This window comes from Ambystoma mexicanum, chromosome 12 (assembly GCF_040938575.1).
Source record: "Ambystoma mexicanum isolate Mex_15411 chromosome 12, UKY_AmexF1_1, whole genome shotgun sequence".
Lineage (NCBI taxonomy): Eukaryota > Metazoa > Chordata > Amphibia > Caudata > Ambystomatidae > Ambystoma > Ambystoma mexicanum.
Window position 1 is genome coordinate 409,817,553 of NC_090936.1, and position 20,152 is coordinate 409,837,704.

At 46.4% G+C, this 20,152-nt stretch overlaps 1 protein-coding gene across 13 annotated transcripts in view; it reads right to left on the minus strand.

Annotated features, from left to right (window-relative positions):
- The window catches only part of CAPRIN2 (caprin family member 2), a 2,777,496-nt gene that overhangs the window by 2,394,884 nt on the left and 362,460 nt on the right, over positions 1-20,152 (minus strand). The gene's annotated exons all lie outside the window — the stretch shown is intronic.

Consider the following 20,152-nt stretch of genomic DNA (forward strand, 5'->3'; position numbering starts at 1 on the left):
CTTTGGCACCTCTATTTCCCAGATCATCATGGGTACTTTTTCGCTGACCCTTTTGACTGACAGACCCGCTCGTTCTACCAAATGAGTAGCAACGAAAAGAACCCCCCCTTAACTGCTGCCGCTAGGACGAAAAGGCAGAGGTTGACGCACAGCTGAGCTCAAAGATTGTGCCACAGATTGAGGTCTGCAACCTCTCAAGGCTCTCGTCAGCCTTGTTGCCAAACAAATGTGCAACATCAAAGGGCATGTTCAAAAGACAGGCTTGCACATCGGGGCAAAACCAGACTCCCGCAACCACGTAAACCAGCATATAACGGTGCTCGCAGCCATAGACCGGCTTACACGGTCCGCCGTATCTAAACCCGACTGAAGAGATTTGCACATGGCATCCTTACCATCTTGCACGAGAGCAAGGAACGCATCCCTTTCTACCCCCATCTGGAATATGCACAAGCGGCTAAAGAAACAGTTCCAGAGTGAAAACCTTGCTAAGGTACAAGTGGAGTTGGCAGATTTCAATGCCATACTCCCTGCAGAAAATACCTTGCGAGCCCAACCCTCGAAGCGTTTGTCGGCCCCATCAGGCGGGATGGTAGGGTACGCCGCCTTCCTAGAGGTGGCCGTAGCCACCTGAACCACCAAACTCGGGTGTGGGGTGAGTGGATAAATAGCTGGGGTCACTAACGGAAGGGCAGTACTTCTTTGTCGATTATTAACAGCCGGAAGAGATTCCGGTGACTGCCAAGCAGCCGCCACCCTTTTCTGTAAAGTGAAATGAAAAGGTAACACCGGGTCAAAGGACGGACCTGGATCTAAAATGTCCAAAATCTTGTACAAAATCTTCAGGAGGACTGGACCACCCCAGATAATCTGAACCTTGCCCTGAGCCGCCTGTATGACTCTGCATGAGGCCCATGCTCAGGCCTGCCAAATTCCACTTCCGGAGAAGTGTCCGACCCACTGGCATCATGGTGGGTTTGCCTTAACTCCTCCAATTGACTGTCTCCAGAAAAGATAGGAGCCACATCCTGCTCAACAAGGTCCTCAAAGTCAGACCTTTCTCCCTCATATAGGTCATCCAAAAAGGGAGGTGAAAACTTGGCCTGGTGACAGGAGGCCTGGAGTCCACCACTGGCCTCAGAGACTTGGCAGTAGCCTTCCTTGGAGGATCCACCAGATCAGGTAACTAACAGTAAATTTCGGGCAAAAATGCCCAAAGGCGTCAAGAGCACCGAAGGCTTCGGCAATGGTGCCGATGGGTGATAAGGCAAAGCCTTGATGTCCAAGTCGGACGGACATGGCGCCGACCAAGTCGACGTAGGCTTCGAGCCCTTAGTAGGTTACAGCAGTCCCAATGGGGACGAGGACCAAGACCTGGAAGCACGTCTCTTGCAACTATCTGAAGCCTTGTCTGTATGGGACCTCGAAGGTTCCAGATGTGAGTCGCGTACCAAAGCAGTGCAAGCCCTGGTATGAGACCGTTCCCTGATGGCTTCATCAGAAGGCACGACCAGAACCGTGCCCTGCGGTTGAAAAATCACCAACATCTGTTACGCTCACCTGTTATCCACAGGGACGCTGTCCAGCCGAGTTACTCAGCTTTTCCCTGATGTGGTCTGCGAGGAAGGTTCTGCCTTGTGGTAGAATTAGGCGTGCTCTCCGTCCTGCCTTCTTTGCAGGGGCGCGTTGTCTTTCATGGGCAAGTGCAGTCCAGTTACTTCACTGACGCCGACCCGTTTGATATTGTTCAGGTAGGTCTTATTGCTGTTCTTTAGTTTTGTTGCTATCCTGCATGCCTTTGTTTAAAATGTTTTTTCTCCCTTAGGTATGTGGAGCTTCAGCGCGGCGAACTGCCTTGGTTGAGCCCCGCTGGTAAATGATGGCGCATTAAGAGCGCTATGATGCGGTAAGTAAGCGCTATGAAGTCTTGCCTTTGCGAACCTGTGTTTTCCTTCCTTGTAGGTCGCGGTGTTCTTCAGCGCGAGTGGAATGTCCGGAGTGGTGCCAGCCAAGAGGCGACCAGCCAGGTAAGCCTTTTGAGCAGTTTGTAATTTGTAAATGTCTACTGCTTTCTTTAATGTTGCCTCCATCTTCCTCTTTCAGGTCGTTCTGTCTGGGAGGCATGCAGATTGGAGGAAGCTGTTCTCAGTAGCTGCAAGTGTTTAAAGATGAAGACTGCAGGTAAGATGCTGCCGATGTTCCTTTTGTCTCCTTGCAGGTTCTGCTTCTCCAAGGTTCGAGGGAATAGCTGGACACGGTGAGCGTCACGTTGCAAGCTGCAAAGTAACGCGAAGCATGTTGTCTTGCTCGGGTGTGGTTTAAAAAGCCCCAACAAAATAGTCTTAGGAACCAAGCTATGTGGATGCCTCCATGTTGGCTGACAATACAATAAAGTAGTTCCCAAGCACATTGTTTTTCATGGTGTATGAGCCTGGCGCCATAGGCGCCAGGACTGGCCCCATGAGGGCTTTTGAAGAGGATGCCAGGCTCTAGAGGCCTGAGTCACGACTCCACCTGGCCAATGGATTTGCCAGAGGTGGTTTTGGGGCGAGAGTCGTGACACACCTGCTCCTTAAAGGCAGCCCATTCATCCGGAGTCGAAGACTTCGTCGGGCATGCCACTTTCCCTGCGGCACCATCCTCCAAGGAGGGCGGGGAAGGTGACCGGTGATGGCGCTTCCGAGAATGCCATGACAAGGAAGAAGAATGGCAGGAACCACTCCTGGACTGAGAACCCAAGACCACCTCCCGATGCTGAGAGTCGCCCCTCAAGTCATTGGTGTACACCCCTTTGGATTTCGCTTTCCGGGATTTACTGGGCTTAGAACCCCTACCTACCTGCAGCTTCCCCTTACGCTCCCGCAAGGCCTTGGCAGTCAGCGACTTGCATTTTGAACAATCGTCTCGTAACTCTCGCCCAAGCACCACAAACAAATGCGATGCGGGTCGGTGATCAACATTTTAGACTTGCACTACCACTAGATGTTGGACTATGTAGAGCATGTGATCTAAGCAGATCCACAAGCCTCAGGTTATATGTACAATGGTTCCATGGTGTAGACAACGTAGAGTCTATAAAAAATAACCTTTTCGGATTCAAGTTATCTTACAGATCTATATGAGCCATGAACGGCAGACAGCCCTCTACGGGGCCAAGCCCTGGGGCTGAGTAATTTGAGCATGTTATAGGTGGGCTGATGGTACACTGACAACACGCATGTGCCAGGTTGCCATGCCGGCAATAAACAGACTATTTTCAAGTAGCGCTGCATGAGGGTGAGAATCTTTAAGGACAGATGCATACCTTTCAGGTAAGTGATCTTTCCCTCTGTAACCATTACTAATATACACGCGTGCACAAGAATACATCGGTAGACTTAAAATGCCTGGCCACAGATAATGGCACCTGGTAACTAACAGACAGACAAATGCTGCACGTATATGCTGACTACACGTGGCTAAATCAGCGATTGTTATATTGCTCTTTGATGTGCTAGACTTTAGGAAATGTACATGAATCATCGTTTAGAAAATTATGTAGTCACTTGGAAGCTACACGAGCGAGTTCCCTCTGCAAATGACATGTTGCAATTACTCAGTTTAGTCTAGTCCAGTGAACCACTAGTTTGTGAATCCAACTTTGGGTGAATATGTTCTGATTGAACAACCGTAATACTTTCACCCCTTATTACAGTGACCTGTGAGTCCACAAAGGCTTGAGATCTTACTATACATCCCTGCATAGCAGGTTCCGTCCATGAGACGGGTGAGTGAACAATGATTATCGGTAGGACTTGAACAGTTATATAGAGTTTGGGTTATACGCAATCACCTTATGTATATGAGTTTGTCCACCGTAGTACCTCTATGGAATTAACAGGACCCTGTAATTTCCTCCAATAGGTTCCGTGCAGGATAGAACTATACACTGACATACACCTATACAGGTTAGTTAGTACCTGGTGATTTTTCAAATGAAGTTATTTTAAGGAAATAGGACTTTAAAATTAATTACTAAGCATACACCTGTTGTATTTACAGGACAACATACTTTGGAAGATGGACATACAGTTCGAAACGCGTTGGCCATAGTTTTTCTTGAACAATGAGACTATTTGGACATTGTGCTTTTTGCTTCAATTGATATTACACATTTTGAATGATGACACGAAGATTGCATGTCAAGGTAGCATGAATCTATAATGGGATTACTTATGATTCTAATGGGTACTCATTTGTGTTAAAACTTGACACTTTAAAAAAAAATTGTAAACATTTTTAACGTTGTTTGAAAACTACTTTAAGCTGTTGCTTTTTGTTCACTGATCGATTTATGTACCACTTTAGGAGAGTTTGTTGGGTGCATTTGAACACCCTTGCCAGATTAAATTTTAGTTTTGTCCGTTTGAAGTCTTCATTTAAAGTTTGTTATTGACAAATTAATGAACAGCTTATTGGCTGTAAAAGCATGGATTGCTTCTAAAATGTAGCCTGAAAATTACATACCATATATAGAATACTTTGACAGGGCGTAGGCCCATTGGGAATGCAAGAAGAGTCTCCTGTTGGCAACAATGGGCCTTGGTATTTTGAGGTTTTCGTTGCTTGTCTCTGGTGGCCTGGAGACCTTCTCCCCTTGCACCTGAAATACTATCTACACATCTTACTAATGACTATTTCTGTATAAGGGTTTGTATCAGAAGCCTGTTAGTACTTCATCATTGATTAGGTAGTGCCCCTCTTGCCTCTCTTTCAATACAGGTCGGGGAGTTGATATTTATCAAGTCAATACTAGGGCAGGCGGCCAATGCGCCAAACATCCCGGTTTTGTGGGAACTGGGCTTACAGGGAAGTGGCTTGATCTGTAAAACAAAACCAGTATCCCTATGGACCAGAGTATGGTCAAATGGTAATTTGGATCACTATAGAAGGGCCATTCGGGATGTTTTGACTCACCGAGGAGGGTGTGATCTATACTGGGCTTGAGCCATAAGAAAGGAGCTGGTTGCAATGGGGTTGGAAAGATACCGGCTGTACCTTAAATCTATTCCAGCAAATTATAAAGTGTTATTTAAAAAGATTAATGCACCTAGATAGGAGAGAGTCAAGAGCAAAGCAGACACTCAGCTAGTTTGGTCCCCTATCAAGGGTAACTGCCCTAGGCTTCGAACGTTATCTGGATAGCATGCAGGGTAAGGTAATGAAGGCCCTATATAGGACATTGCGTATGATTATATGTTCCTTGGCTAGTCTAAAGCACACCTGGAACGCAAGTGATCCAGGAATTTGTCCCCTCTGTTATAACTAAGGAGAGTACTGTGCACTTTATCCTGTTCTGCCCAGCCTATGCCAACATCAGGAGAAACTGGCTGTTACCAATATTTAAGCAATTGCATGTGAGAATGGTAAAAATGGCCCTGTGTCTTTTTATGGCACGTCTGCAATGACAGTGTCCACTACATCGTGGCAATTGACATAATTACAGAAACTTAATTTCCCTCTTAAGTTGCTGATTGTATGCCATCTCAACAGCATAAAGCTTACACGCTTCTGCCATGCACATGCAGCACTTAAGTTGAGGCCGCTGGTGCCTCCTCTGTAGATCGGGACACCAATACTGTTGGAGCGCAATGTCGCGCATCAACTCAAAGTAGCTGGAACAGATTTACAGGATTCCTGCTTTTCTCATGGTCAGCCTGCTCCAGAGTTGGAGACTAAGACAATTTGTTCACACTAGCTACTACAGGAAAGACTAGCAATATCGTCTACAAAACAGCATTGTTTTACTTCATTAAATAAACTTCAAACTAGGACTGAAGTAGGAATTACCATACAAAGCATGGGTACACCTGCTAGTTATATTATATAGTTGCACTTTCAAGACCCCCTTCTGATACAAAATATCAGAATGTCCTAAACCAATCTGTCATTTGCATAGATCTGATTAAAATAAATTGGCTAAAGTACAAATAAGGTTTTTTTGCACTTTGTTTTTGTTGAAAAAAATTCTCATACCACAGATCGATCAATAAATCACCTATAACAACCTCAGATTTAATATTACCCCGCTCCCCTCCTTTTCCCATCCCCACTCGTACATAACCTGGCCCAACCGGGCCATGGGGATTACAGGAAGCACAAACTCTGGACCATGACCCACCATTAGGCTGACTGGTTGGGTTCATAAAAGGCGAGATCATGGAGGTGAAGGAGAATCTGCACAATTTAATTAAGACCATCCTGTTCCTTCAACTCTTCGCCTCCATGCATTCCTAAAGCATCCATCTCTACATAGGAAGGGTACCCAAGGTGGATGCAACATTTAGAACATAACCTGCGCAGCACAGTTTTCTATATGAACGATTATTTCACCAATTGGGGGTTAATCAGGTATTGAAGGTTGTGTAAGGTTTACAATGGAGTTGGGATTGATGGTTCCAAACGGATCATAGGATTCACAAATTGCTTTCTATGGTGGTTCATGCAGCTATTTATGGCATACCGATTTTGTTTAAAATGGTATCCTTCAAAGTGAAAGGGTTAAACTTGCTATCGGAGAAGAACAAACAATACACTCTGGTAGGGTCCACTTACTGTATGCAGATCAGCCCAGACTGTTGCAAAGCTTTTCCCCGGTCAATTAGTTTTACAACCAGGGAAGAAAATCTGTATTAAAACGGGGGTTATTCTGCTTTCCAAGAAACAGACATCTAAAGTCATTGGGTTCTCAAAGTATTGTCAGAATTGCTTGTTAGGGTTAAGTCTGGAAATAAAACATTGTTGCACTGATTCTACTTCAGTCCTAGAAATCTGGTTCTCCGGTGACACTTTCTGTAATATCGCTGAATTCCAAGAGGAGAATAAAAAAGGCATTGACTCAAAGCCATTTTGGACCACCTACTTGATAGGTCTTGCCTAGACATTTGCTCCCTGTTGCCCTTATCCCAAATACTTAGAAAGCATTCCGGATTGAGAAATGACAAACGTGAGGCAGCCCAAACATGCAGTTGAAAGCGCATAAACCCACTATTCATTTGTTAATAAAAATGTATTCTACACTAGACTATTCAGATTTAATTCCCTACTGTGCTTCATGACCATACATGGCACAATACCATTCGCACCAGTAGCTATTACTGTATCCTACGGGAACCACAGGGGTAGATTGTTCCAGGTGGAAAATGAACAACTGTGTGACATCGAATAGCCATTCAGGACTTTGCCAAATATCAAACATTACTTGGAGGATAATTGGAAGACCTTGGTTACCAAGACCTTGGTTGCTAGTTTGTGGGAAATGCATAATCTACTAATGGAAGCAAGTGCAACTGGGTTTGCCTACATGTGCAAGAAAACTAGTGGCAATTTGACAGGAACACTTTAATGCTGGGTTGCTGAGCTAGAGATTAAACAGACCACTTAATACAAGCTCAGATACCAGACCAATAGTCTGCTCAAATCTATTTTCTCACTCCAACAAAGCTAATGGGATATTAGTAATTAGTGGGCAGACGCATGATAGGGGGTGACCTACTCTGATCTTTCTAATGGGATATTAGCCTACAAAATGAAAGGGCAGAAAACAGTCCTGAACTGCAGATTGATTACTTAGAATGGGTGCCTCTCCAGATCACTGGGAAATTAAAGTACCCGCTCACATGAAACCCGGGTCCAGATTAAGTTTTGGGATCAATATGGAGCTTCTTGGCAACAGGGTCAGTCACTGCAACTATGTGGGAACTCAACATGGTCCCACAAAGTAAAGCCAACTACCTATTCACAATGTTTAGCCTTTCCTGTCCTAATGCAGTGTTGAACTAGGGTGCCAATTGCTTGGCTTCACCGCTCCCTAAATAAACCCTCCCCCCTAGTAGACAATAGTTCTGGGAAGGCATGCTTAATATCTGTAAGGTCTTTCACACAGTTCACACTGCAAGGTATGAAGGGACCATGCAGATGAGGCATTTCACATTGACTTGTTATCCTTAAAGATGGTTCTTCATGTGCACATGGTAACTGATGGGGCGGTCTTTATTGCACGGATGTTTCCTGAGGCCGAGGGTGTTCTGTTCAACGATGTGTATGCTTTGCCTACTGATTACGCCGTTCTTCATTGCTATTTATGGGTGATCTTAGAATCTTATTGCTCATTGTGCAGTGCTCAATTACCCTAGAAAGTCGAATGTGCTCTCCAAGCTGGTGGAATTTAAAAGCCGTAGTGGTGTTGCTCCAGGAGACGCACCTGTTGGAGGAATTAGTCGAGACTCTGGTCCAAGTGGTTCCCACACCAATGTGTTGCTTCTTCACAGAAGGCATCAGGAGTAGCAATTTTGATTCATTCTTTGTTTTGAGATAGTGATGATAATTAAAGACAAGGATAGATATTTAGGACTTAATATTTGGATTGTGGGTAAGGACCTTGTTAATCCGATATATGGTCCAAATCAATGAAATTTTATGCTCAAATGTTCATGCTTATGGCTCAATTTGAAAAAGGAGACTCAATTATTAGGGGTGATTTTAATGTGGTATTAGATAGAAGAGATGGATCAAACCCTGCCTCCGGAAGCGAGGCTGCAACAGTCTTGCTTCAAAAAGCGGTTAATGACCTACAATTAGATGCATGAGAACATTTGCATCCCCAGGCTAGTTTTTCTAGAATTATCTTAGTTTCTCGTTCCCTTCTTTCTGCAATCAGTTCTGCTAATATATGGGATACATTACTCACCGTAATCGTATTTCTGATGCTTGTATCTGCTTAGATTCACATGCTGTGCATAGGCCGACATCTAGTGGAAGCTGCGGAGTATTACAGTTGTTTTTCGAAACTCGAAAATGGGCGTCGACACAGGGCGTGCTAGTAATACTATCCCTAGTGTGACGTCCACTGTACCCAAGATCCCTCACGCGTCTAGGATCCTCAGATTGTATTTTTTCTGACATGAGGAGTAGCGCGAGTACAGATAATCCAAGCAGATAGACAGAAAGGTAAGACTACAAGCAATCATGCGCCTTCTCTCGGAGGGGAGGAAGGGTGGGTCGCATGTGAATCTAAGCAGATACAAGCATCAGAAGTACGATTACGGTGAGTAATGTATCCCTTCTGAAGCTTGTGGAATCTGCTTAGATCACATGCTGTGCATAGATTAGCGAGCAGTACCAGAAGGAGGTGGGATGTGAGAAGGGTCATAAGCAAATAACTGTCTTAGAACCGCTTGTCCCACTTGTATCTGCTTTGGAATGGGTGTCAATGCAGTAATGCTGAGTAAAAGTGTGAATAGAGCTCAAATTAGCTGCTTTGTAAATGGTGTCAAGGGGTACATTTGCAATGAAAGCCAGAGTGGCCCCAATGCCTCTAGTAGAGTGGGCACTTGGCGTAAAAGGCAGAGTCTTTTCAGAGAGTGAGTAACACAGCTGGATAGTTAATAATCCACTTTGAGATGGCACCTTTAGAGACGTGATCCCCCTCTCTGCCTGTAGCTACGGAGACAAACAGTTGATCTGTTTTCCTTAGCGGTCTGGTTTTATTTACATAGTAGAGGACCGCCCTACGCACATCTAGGGTGTGTAGTTTCACCTCAGCCGAGCTTTGCGGGTTCTGGAAGCTCGATGGACTGGTTTACATGGAATTTTGATATAAATTTAGGCGAGAACCTAGGGTGTGTGCGTAAAAGCAGTTTGTCTTTATGGATAGTAAAGAAGGGATCCTGCACTGACAGAGCCCGAATTTCACTGACACTTCTTATAGAAGTAATAGCTACTAAGAAGGCCGTTTTATAAGTCAGGTGTTTGAGACTGCTTTTATGCATGGGTTCGAAAGGGGGGCCCCATGAGCTTGGCTAGCACCACATTAAGGTCCCACCCTGGTGGTGGGTTTGAAATAGGAGGGTGAAGTCTCTTTACTCCTTCCATGAAGGCTTTAACTACTGGTACTTTCCACCACGAAACCTTGCTATGGGAAGTGGTGTAAGCAGAGAGGGCTGCCAGGTGTACTTTCAGTGAGTTAAAAACCAATCCTGCATCTAGCAGGTGGAGCATGTATGTAACAATAGTGGAAGGAGTGCAATCAACTGGGTTGATTTGTTTACTCTGGCACCAGATAACAAACCTCTTCACTTGTCAAAGTAACAGTGCCTTGTGTTTGGTTTCCTAGATTCCTTTAGGATGTCCATACACCTCTGTGGTAATTTGAGGTGTCCAAACTCTATGACTTCAGGAGCCATGCTGCCAGGTTCATTGAGTTGGGTTGCTGGTGCACTTTTTGACCTTGGTGCTGGGACAGTAGGTTGTACCAGGCTGGAAGTTTGATGGGCTCGCACACCGCCAACTTGCGTAGGTGTGGGAACCACGGTTGTCTTGCCCACATGGGAGCAACTAGGACGAGCGTCAGACTCCCTGTTCATCTTGTTCACAACTTTCCTGATGAGGAGTTGGTGGAAAAGCGTGCGCAAACATCCCTGACCAGTTCATCCACATGGCGTTCCCCTGGGAGTCTGGTTGGGGGAACCTGGGATGCAAATCCTGGGCATTGTCTGTTTTCGCTTGTGGTGAATAAGTCTATAGTGGGGAAACCCCACTGAGAGAAGAGATCTTCTACGACCTCTCTGTGAAGAACCCATTCGTGTTCCTCTGGGAGGGAGCCTCTGCTCAGAGCATCCGCTAGGGAATTGAGCTCCCCTGGAACATGTTGTGATGACAGGAAGATGTTCCGTCTGAGTGCCCATATCCAGATTTTCTGGGCAAGCTTGGACAGATTTGGCGAGCGAGTCCCTCCTTGCTTGTTCAGGTACAACATGGCTGTAGTGCGGTCCGTCCGGATTTGCACGGACAGGTTTAGTAGGTGGGGCGCGAACGCCTGAAGCGCTCTGAATACTGCCAGAAGCTCTAGCAGGTTGATGTGGTTCTTGGCCACTGAGTGAGACCAGAGACCCTGAGCTGTGTGGTGGAGATGGTGAGCTCCCCAGCCCGTCAGACATGCATCTGTAGCGACTACTGCCTGTACTTCGGTATCGTAAAAGGGGTTTCCCCTGTGCGAGATTTTCTCTTGTCCACCAGTGAAGGCTTTGTACCAGTGTTGGCGAAACGACCACTAGATTGTCCCACTGACCACTTGCTTGAGACCACCGTTTCGCCAACCATTCCTGCATGGGACGCATGCGCAGGCGCGCGTGGCGGACCAGGTAAATGCATGACGCCATCATGCCCAGTAAACGCATTGCTTTGCGTACCGTTATTTGTTGACCAGACTGATAATGCGGAATTTGCAGTAGTATATTCCGAATTCTTTCTTCTGAAGGAAAGGTCAACCCCTCCTGGGTATCCAGGATTGCTCCTAGGAATTGTTTTGAGGTGCTTGGCACCAGGCTTGACTTCTCGTTGATTGAGAAGCCTAACTCGTGGAGGAGGTCGATAGTCCTTTGAATGTTTGTCCTGCAAATTCCTGGGGTTTCCCCCGTTATGAGCCAGTCGTCCAGATAAGGGTACACTGGGATTGCCTCCCTGCGTAGGTGTGCAGCCGCCACCGCCAGTACCTTGGTGAATACCCTTGGTGCTGAAGCTATCCCGAAGGGCAGTACCTTGAATTGGTAGTGCCGACTGTCCACCTTGAAGCGCAAGTACTTTCTGTGCGCTGGGAACATGGAAATATGAAAATAAGCATCTTTCATATCCAAGGTTGCCATGTAATCCCCTTTTTTAGGAGGGGGATTACCTCTTGTAGCGTGGTCATACAAAATTTTTGGGGCTTGACATACTTGTTGGCAGGCCGTAAATCCAATACTGGGCGCATTGTGAAGTCTTTCTTTGGCACAAGGAAGTAAGTTGAATAAATACCCTTGTTTACCTGGTGTCCCGGGACGAGTTCTATCGCGTCCTTTTGTAGAAGAATGGCGATCTCCTCGAGGAGAATCTTCTGATGTTCTAAGGAGTGTACTCTGTCATGGAGGATGGTTCCGGGGACGCTGCAGGAGCTTTATACAATATCCCGTGGATACTGTTGACAGCACCCATCTGTCTGATGTGATCCCTTCCCAAGCCTGGGTGAAGTTTGAAATGCGTCCCCCTACTGGGGTTGCGTGAGAAGGGAACCTGAACTGAGCGTCACTGCTTTGGTGGAGGCGTGCCGCCTCCCTTGCTGGGGCTGCCTCTGCCTTTACCACGACCTCTCCTATTACCTCTGCCGTAACCCTGGGTAGACTGTTGGTTGTTGTTCCCCTGTGTACCCTGCCCCTGGGAATAGTTAGATCCTCTCTGGGAATTTTGGCTGCGTGGGCAACGAAAATTACTATTCCCTCTCTGGTTAGGGGGTTTATTGGTTAACTGACCAAGGGATTCGAGTGTCTCGTATTCGTCCTTGGCATTTTTCAGTGCGTCTTCGACCGCCTTCCCAAACAGATCGGCTTCCACCGGTTTGTCTAACAATGATGCCTGTGTTTCTGCCTTAAAACCAGACTGCCGTAACTACGCATGTCTCTTGATAACAGTACCTTCTGCTATCAATCTGCCTGCGTTGTCCGCGGCGTCGAAAGTTGCTTTTAAAATGCAACCAGACACGGCTCTACCCTCTGCGGAAATCCGAGCTAATTGGCCCTTTAACGGTTCAGGAGCAGAGGCTATGAGAGCCGCGACTTCTTCCCACTGATGGCAGTTGTAGCTGGCCAACAGGGTGGTGAGTTAGCAATCCTTGCTTGATAGGCGGACGTTGAGGCTGCCTTCCTGCCGAAACCGTATAGTTTTTTGCTCTCCTTGTCGGGAGGAGCTTCTGACGAAGACAAGGGTGTCCCAGCTCTCTTCCGAGTGTTGGTGACAACTAGGGGGTCTGGCTTCAGATGTCCTCTTATATAGAGAGGGTCAGACTGAGCTGCCCTGAAAAGTTTTTCAACCCTGGGATTGACTGCTCTGGTGAGGTTTGGGTTCACCAGGGACGGATCTATTCTCCGCTGAATGGATTTAAGGATGGTCTGGGCGACCGGCCTCCTTTCGCCCACTAACTCTTCTGCAAAGTCCCTTTCCTCCTGTACACCGTGGGTGTCAATGTGGAAATGTTCTACTGCGCAAGCGAGAACCTCATTTAGGAGGGGCTGGTTATCGACCGGGGAGTCGGTAACCGGGGCTTCGTTCTCTACCGGGGAATCTACTCTGTATGTTTCCGGGTCATCCTCTTCTTCCTGGTCCTCATCATCCCCATAGTAGCCCGTCCCGGTTTGCTCTATCATACCAAATTCTTGGTCTCCACAAAAGGAAGCCTCTCCTTGATACCGTAAGTATGGAGTTGCGTAAGGTTGTACCTCAAAGGGATCAAACCGGGCCTTCTTACTCGGGGGGGGGATAGGATCAGTAGAGCCTGAGGGTGTGGCCCCTTGTGGATCATACGAGAGGAAATGTTCTGGATTTTTATCATAAAATCAGCCAAAGAAGACATTCTTGACATGACCCTGTCTATGTCTTCACTGGACCATTTTTTGGAACTGGGAATGACTCTCTCAGCAAGTCTATGGGATTTATCTTGAGTAGCCTTGCTGCTTGTGGACCTATCAGCAGACCTGGGCTTGTCTGTCTTTTTAGGGGGGTGGAGTGTTTCACAGGTGTGGAAGAACGTACAGGTAGTTTCTTCTGCTGTTTCCCCCCCTCCCCGTGCGTAGAAAAATGTTTACCCTGTCCCTTAGTGGCTCTGGAGTTTTCCGACACCTGGCGTTGAGGATCGGGAGAGGTGTCCCTGTCCTTCGAGCATGGGGCCTCGCTGGCTTTAATTGCGGGCTCCGCCTCCTGGAGCGCGGCCTGGGGGTGGAAGTTGTCTTCGTCCTCCGACGATCGAACTTCTGTTAGCCTAGGGAGCGAGGCACTCTTGGCAAGAGTGGATGATTGCCTGGAGTCATGCAGCGATCTTGATCGAGAGCACCCAGAGGACACCGAATCGGACCGTTCTGTCTGTGCCTCTTTCCGAGAACTCAACGTCGTCGAGTCTTGGTTGGACTTAGTGTGTTTAGTGTGTGTAGTATTTGAAGCGCTTGCGTCGCCGGGGGTCTTCCACATAGCTGCCCTGCCGGACGACCTTCTGAGGTCGGGGTCCTGCGCTCGGCTGTCTTTCGACGCCGTAATGCCCTCGCCGTCCGAAAGTACGGCGTCGCTGCCATCGCCATCCCTGCCTGGCGTGGTGGGCCCAACGCTTCGTCGAACGGTCCTTAAGTGTCTTAGGTTTAAACCTACTACACGCTCTGCAGTTCGCTTCCGGGTGGTCCCTCGGCAAGCAGAGATTGCACGTGGCGTGCCAGTCGACCCAAGGGTATTTGCGGTTGCACCTGGGGCAGAATTGAAAAGGGGTACCCTCCATACGCAACTTGAGGCAGCGGGCTGTTAAGTGTAGGAAATGTATAAGGTGTACCTATATACCAAGAGTGTAGAGTATGTACCACCCCCCACTCTCCCTACTTGCAGGGCCGAGGCCAGCGGCCTACCAGGCCCGGGCCGAGGCCGGCGGCCTTCCGAGGCCCAAATCCGTCGTGCAGCAGCCGACGGTAGATTTCTTCTCCAGCCGGCGTCGAGTGTCGAAGTTCGACATTGGGGTGGGGAAGGATGTCAATAGGTTATTTTATAATTTTAGCAAAAGTATGGCTAAGGCCAGGGGACTCCGCAAGATGCTTCCGACCAGTATGGCAGAAAAAAACAATCTGAGGATCCTAGACGCGTGAGGGATCTTGGGTACAGTGGACGTCACACTAGGGATAGTATTACTGGCATGCCCTGTGTCGACGCCCATTTTCGAGTTTCGAAAAACAAACTGTAATACTCCGCAGCTTCCACTAGATGTCGGCCTATGCACAGCATGTGATCTAAGCAGATTCCACAAGCCTCAGAAAATATGATTCAGTATCTGATCATTCACCCATCATATTGCAGTTAGATATGTATGCTGTGGGGATTTGGAAAGCGACTTTATAGAAACAATGATTTCCTATTAGCTGATGTAGCTGCACGACCATGAGAGAGGATTTCCCAACATTTTCAGGATAACACTACTGCCGACATTCATATTTGGGATGCTTTGAAACCCACCTTGCATGGCAAACTCATTAGCTTAGCTTCAGCAAGGAAACATCTGCTGGAGGCACAAATGTTGGCAGGCGAGCAGAGAGGTGAGTGGGAAACTAAATACAAGGGGGTTGGGTCCCTTAAGATAAACATCTGCAGGTAGCTAGGGCGGAACTGAAAGCACTTTGGGCAGATGAGATTTCACATAAAATGCTGCATACCAAGCATTTCTATTTTAGTACTTTTAACGAGGCTTACCTGATGTTTGCATACGAATTGAGAAGCCAGAGAACTAGAAATACAATTGAAGGATAATTCAGGCGGCTTATGAGAAGATTCTTAAAGGTACACCAGAAAGCCTTTATTCAGGAAGCATACCTTCCTATAATCTCCGATGACCACAAGCAGCTGTTGGAAAATCCTATAACAGATGAGGCTTCCCAAGCGATACGGGATCCTATCAGTAGGTCTCCTGGCCCAGATAGTTTCTCTGCCCTCTTTTATAAAAAGAAAATTCTCGAAATTACTCGCTCCTCAATTGACCACGTTTTTGAATACTTAAGGATATTGTGTCAACCATCACCACTACTACGGGAGAATCAGTGCCGACCTTGATAAGCTAACCCAACAAGGCTCTAATCTTAAATACATCTTATAGACCTATTGTCATTCTCAACTATGATTCTCGTATCTATTCTTAAGTATTGGCCGCCTGCTTGGCTGCTGTTCTTCTGAGTGTAGTAGGCAAGGACGAGACCTGTGATTATCATGCATTTGGCGTCCTGAGATAAATCTGAACTGTCAATGTTATAGAATGGGCAAGAGGGAGCAAACAGGAATTATCCACTCTTTCTTTCAACGCTGAACAGGTGTTCGATAGAATAGACTACCATTTGGCAGTTCAAAATTGGTTTGGGCCTGTCTTTGTAAAAAGTGTTGGCTAATTTTGTACATCCGATTAAATGTATAAAACTAAATGAATCATTATCAGAACCCCTGAACGTACAGAGTGACTCGTCAAGGGTGTCCATGGTCTCCATTGTTATTTGCTTTATCTATGGAGCCCCACGCACGCCACATTTGTCCATCTGCAGCGAACAGTGAGTTGGAAATAGCGGGATATCACCTTAAGGTGGAGTTATATACAGACAATCCTCTTTTACACAAGCAACTCGCAAAACACATTACCGCACAGTCTTTCTTCGTGAAAAATTCAATCAGGGTTCAAAATTAATTCAGCAAAATCCACTATAACATTTTGGATACACTCATGACATTAGCTAGGTTGTAGAACAATTTTCCATTGGGCCTCGGACACTGAAATACCTGGTGGGTATATCTGACTGTGCAATATGGTCAATTATATTCTGCTAATATTCCAGAGCTGGTGTCATCTGCCAGAAGTGCCACAGTATGTTGGGAGCGGTCTGACATTTTGTGGCTAGGGAGAATTAAAGCGATCAAAATTACTTTCCTGCCATGGTTATGTTTTCCAGGCTCTCCCAATTTGGATTCCAAGAGCAGTGATTAAAGAACTTCAATCCCAGATTTTTAGGTTTATTTGGGCTAAAATATTCCCTAGAATAGCTAGACATACCCTCATGGCAGCTAGAGAAAAGGGGGGCCTTGCGGTTCCTGACATTGAAAGTTACTTGTACACAGCACAGATCACCCCCCTGTTGGACAGTGGATCCAAAATGCACATCCCAAAACACTGGGTAGACATTGAACAGGTTGAGATGAGTCCCTTTACATGACTGGTGCTGGAGTTCCCCAGCAATGAAAAAAGGCAAGGGTCATTTGCTCTCTGACTAGAGCATATGCTTGATCACTGGGACAAAGCTGCCCACACATATGCAGTTGTTACTTTCCCTTCCCCTCTGACATGTATATGGAATGGCTTGGATGTCCTCCATATGCCACCTTCCTCCCCTGCCCCCCACACCCAAACCCTCCTCCACCTGAGTAGAGATGTTAGGTTTACCCATTGGATCGATGGTGGGTTGGTACGCTTAGGTAAATTGTCTGAGAATGGTCATTTTGAGCAATATAAGCAAAATGTTATGGTGGAGGAACAGGATAGTTATGGTTACATTGGCCTGCTGACGTATGGGTGTCAAACCGACCTTAGCCAAATGTCGTAGTTTGAGGATTTATTTATAAATTCTCCAGCAGGAGAAGTCTCGTCACTTTACAAAATACTCAATGTTAATAGGTTTAAGCCTCCCTACATGTATATTGCCAAATGGGAAGATACAGGCACACCAATTGATGACTTAGCAAGATATAATAAATGGTTGAGAGTAGGGAAAACTAACCGTACTCAGGTGAAAGAATGGTTTATTACGAATTTATGTACAGATGGTACCTCACCCCCGAGAGGCTGAAGATGAATCCAATGGTCCCTCCCACTTGCTGGAGAAGAAATAGACTGGGAATGTTCATTGATATGTGGTGGATATGTACACTTATACAGGGGTATTGGAAAGAGATTAGCACAAATTAACATCAGTGGTGTGCACTTATTAGCCAAACCTTGAGTGGTGTTGGGCGATGAAGAATCAGGTGGTCAATATAAATTAATGGCTAAAACATCTAGGCTCACGATTCACTTAAGTAGCAGCTAGGATAATCATGGCCCGGAATTGGAAATCCCCAACAGCGGCAGACATAAGGGAATGGTGGGTGAAGGTCTGGTTTATAGCAGCAATTTGCAAGATCGAGGCTGCCCTCAAGAGGAAGGTGGGGGGGGGGGGATGTGGACATTTCTAGTAGAATGGGGCCCTTTACTTTTGTAACTTGTGATAACTCTGGTATTCACTGCAAGCCACATGAAATTTCCTCGGGTATAGTACCAGCATAGTATGATTGTATGCTGAAGGTTGTAGCACAATTTTCCTCCCTTTTTTCGTCTGCATATTGTCAGTTATCTTCTTTATATGTTGGAGCTCAAATCGGTTGACCAGCGAGAGGAACGGAAACAGCACTACTATCCATCTGGGATGACCTAAACTAACGCAGACTCGAACACTACCTCTGCCCTTTTTCTGCTCGACCTGTCCGCAGCCTTTGACACAGTTAGCCACGACACCCTGACCAAAAGACTAGAATACATAGGCATAACAGACAGCACTACGCTGGACCAAATCATTCCTAGCAGACAGAACAGAAACCGCATGGATAAAACCTTTCAAATCCACTCCACGAGTTAGACTGCGGAGTCCCACAGGGATCCTCACCATCTCCACTATATTTCAACATCTATCAGACTCAGATCATCGGAATCTTCAAAAAATACATTACATGTTACAACTACGCAGATGACACTCATATCTACAAAATCAAATACACCGATGCCGACCATTCAATCCTAACCAACTGTCTAAAAGAAGTCTTCAACTGGATGGATGCCAACAACCTGAAAATCAACCCAGGAAAGACAGAAATCATGATCGTATCCAAAGACCAAGAGAACAAAACCACCATCCCATGGCCTACGGTAATGGGAAACGCACCAACACCTTCGAAGGTAGTAAAAAAATTTGGGAGTCCTAATGGACAACCTGACCCTGGAAACACAAATAAATGCAACAGTGAAGAAATGCTTTTTCCTCCTCCACACCGCAAGACGAATTCTACCTTTCCTCTCCTTCACGAACAAACCACTCACTATCGTCGCCCTAAACATGTCTAAAATCGACTATGTAAACAGCCTCTACCTCGGAATACCAGAATACCTCCTGAAGAAACTGCAACGGATCCAAAAGGCAGCAGCAAGACTACTCTTCAAACTATCCAGAAGAGACCACATCACTCCAGCCCTAAAAACACTACACTGGCTCCCAGTAAAACATTGCATCACCTTCAAAACAATGTGCATAACGCACAGAGCAATCAGCGGACAAGGAGCAGAATTCCTACAAAAGAAAATAACAGTCTACAAGCCAGCGAGACCCCTCCGATCAAGCAACGAAATCCGCCTGGAACTCATACCATAAGAAAAAACTAGGAGGCACCTCCTACCACTTAGCCGCAAAAACCTGGAACATCCCAAAATAAATAACACTGAAGACCACTAAAATTCAGGAAATCACTAAACCTGGCACTACAACACCAGACTAAACCAAGAAACCGAAACTGGAAAATAAAGGATGACTAAACCGAAAAGACATGGACATCCCTGACCCGAGAGTAACGCCCATGGCACCTGGATGGATGACACCGGATAGACTGGAACACAGGCGGCACGCACGGAGACTGAGTCAACTACCCCAGACAATCCCACCAACACTCTTGCACGCCCTTACTTAATCACCGCCAGGTACCACACTGGTGTGGAATTAGAGATATTGGCAATCACCCCACTACCTGAGAGGTTGTCATTGGCAGGTGCAATGGCCACAGGAGTATGAATGGAAGATAAGGGGAGCTATGAGAGAACATGTTAGAGGCAGGGTCTAGGAGGAGTAAGGAAACTGTATGCCAGTCAGACCCAGATCTGGACGGAGCCGCAACAGGGGAGACTAAAAAAGCCAAGCGCTTCAATTCAGGATAGAGACACAAACTAACCGACCCTAACAATTTACCTTTCGGCATACACCTCTCAAACTCCAAACCAAACAACCAAAACCTATAGCACAACAAACCGCACAAACTTCACTACATTACAACAACAAAACAAAAAACACATAGCCTTGCACAACAGTACACGACTACCGGCTGCAAACACCCTAGGCCCAGCCAACGGACCCACCAGGCTGAGGCCACCAACAGCACATCACTGCTCTCTTGCACCTTTCCTGCTTCCTCCCACTAACTCAACCTCCCCTCTTTCAGAGCCACCAGAGCGCCAAGGGACCACTCCGGTGGTGATGGCGCGCGGTACAAATGTCCTTTAACATTAACTTATGTAAAAGGAAATCCAGGTTATCTGATACACAGTATGAAGTATTCCTTTACCTAACATTTGTATGCTTTCGTTCATCTATGAGGTGCGTTATGTTTGTGCTTCAATAAAATTAAATGTATTCTGTAGGAGAGGTACTGGAGACTATAAATGAGGAGCAGTAAGTGGGCCATGACATATTCAGAGGAGGCAGTAAACAGAACACAGACAACAAATAGC